We start from the raw sequence: 2500 nt of genomic DNA on the forward strand, positions 1-2500 counted from the left end.
TATGGGAGGATGACCAGAGGCATGGCTTTTGAATGGGAGTCAATGGGAGGATGACCAGAGGCATGAGAAGCCAACGCGCCAAAACCTAAGTCCAACTTGAATGGAAGTCTATGGGAGGATGACCAGAGGCATGACTTTTGAATGGGAGTCAATGGGAGGATGACCAGATGCATGAGAAGCCAACGCGCCAAAACCTAAGTCCAACTTGAATGGAAGTCTATGGGAGGATGACCAGAGGCATGACTTTTGAATGGGAGTCAATGGGAGGATGACCAGATGCATGAGAAGCGAACGCGCCAAAACCTAAGTCCAACTTGAATGGAAGTCTATGGGAGGATGACCAGAGGCATGGCTTTTGAATGGGAGTCAATGGGAGGATGACCAGATGCATGAGAAGCGAACGCGCCAAAACCTAAGTCCAACTTGAATGGAAGTCTATGGGAGGATGACCAGAGGCATACATTTTGAATGGGAGTCAATGGGAGGAAGACCAGATGCATGAGAAGCCAACGCGCCAAAACCTAAGTCCAACTTGAATGGAAGTCTATGGGAGGATGACCAGAGGCATGGCTTTTGAATGGGAGTCAATGGGAGGAAGACCAGATGCATACATTTTGAATGGGAGTCTATGGGAGGATGACCAGATGCATACATTTTGAATGGGAGTCTATGGGAGGATGACCAGATGCATACATTTTGAATGGGAGTCAATGGGAGGATGACCAGATGCATACATTTTGAATGGGAGTCTATGGGAGGATGACCAGAGGCACAAAATTCCACAAGGATGACCAGGGGCACAGAGTTCTTAAAGTTGCGTTTAATGGGTTTTAACACAGGGGGTGTGCTTAATAGTGGGTGCACAGGTCCCCCCGGAGGTCAGGTAGTGTGGGGGGTCCCCCCCGGAGGTGGGCTCCCCGGCCTGGGGGCGCTGTTTCCCCGGGAGTCCGCGGTGGGTGTGGGGGGTCCCTTGGGAGCCCAGACCATGAGCCCAGGGAGGCGGTGGAGTGTGTGGGTCCCCTTGGATCCCAAGGGTGGGGGTGCAGGGATCCCGTGGTGCCTTGGGCGGACGATTTTGCCCCGTGTGAGGGTGTGTTTGTCTGGTTGAATGTGGATAGTTTGTGAAATTCACAGTTGTGCGCCCGAACGTGGGATTTGGACGGGGACGGTTTTAGAATTCAAGTTGGAGCCTGGGGCAGCGGGCTGAGTGTTTTTCCTCCCGGCAAAAGGTGTCATTTTTTCGGGGGGTCGATTTGAAATTTCGTTTCGCTCGCTGCGTCTCGCACGCGCGCGCACGACCCCGGGACCTTCTCGGGCTGTCGTCCCCCGGCCCGTGGCTATCCAACGAGCCCACCCTCGAGGCCGTGAGTGCCCGCAAAGTGGCACTAGCTCTGCACGGAGACCCTTTTCCCAGCTTCCAAAAGAGTGCATTGAAGGGGGGGAGTGGTGCTTTGAAAATTGACAGTAGCTCGCCCGAACGTGGGATTTGGACGGGGACGGTTTCAGAATTCAAGTTGGACTCGTGGGAGAACGTGGCCACGCCATATACCCCCCCAAAATAGCACCCCCATTTCGACAGCTCCATTTGAAATTTTCTTTTTCCTCCCGTTTCCCCCGTGCTCAATGCATTTCAACGGGGATCATTTTGTCACTTTAGTCAGAGCGAGAGGCACGCGCTCGAGTGCCACTTTTATTCATTTTGACCATTTCCGCGACGCGGGCTCCGTTTGAAATTTTGACTCGGCTCCCGTTTCCGTCCCGTAGCTCGGATCCGGCCCGGGACGACTTTGTTATTCGAGTTGGGGCTAGGCGCACGCGGGCACGTCGTCGTGTCTCGGCCTTTTTCGCACGCACGAGCCTGTAGCTCTGTTTGAAGTTTTGTTTCGCTTCCCATGTCGCGCACGCGCGCGTGCGCAACGGGGCGCACAGTTAGTCGTCGTGTCCCCGACGTTGGCTTTCCAACGAGCCTATTTTCGTCGAAATCCGTCGAACGGCACCGGAGTTACCCGTGTGTGTCACTTTTCCAGCCTCCGAGGCAGTCTCCCAGCTTCCAGCTTACAAACTTTCCATTGTCGCGGCCCCCAGTCCACCAGACAGCTACCGGCGTGATATTAGAAACCGACTTGTGAAAGACTTGCAAGTCAATGGAGGTTACACGGAGCCTCCATAGGGCCCTTCCTGAAGCCCAGTGCCACGCTTTGGTGACCACGCTCACGGGGATCTCCCCTTTCACTTGACTATCACGGATGTGCGCGAGCACACGGTTCTCACGAACCGAGCGGTCTTCCCTGGGCCGCTACCCGCGTTTGAGGCACCGCAGGCGGGTACCCCGGTGGGCGCGAGACCCCTGGAGGTCAAAAAAATATAATTTTTTTTCAAAGTCCCCGGTCGAGCTCTGGATCATGCCCCCCGGCCCTGGCACTTCCCGGGGGGGCCCCCACGCGCACGGCGGCCGGTGGGTGGCGCTCTTTTTTCGAAATTTTTTTTTCCCCAGTTTTGA

This window comes from Hypomesus nipponensis, chromosome 21 (assembly GCF_054491055.1).
Source record: "Hypomesus nipponensis isolate SF chromosome 21, ASM5449105v1, whole genome shotgun sequence".
In the NCBI taxonomy this organism is placed as follows: domain Eukaryota; kingdom Metazoa; phylum Chordata; class Actinopteri; order Osmeriformes; family Osmeridae; genus Hypomesus; species Hypomesus nipponensis.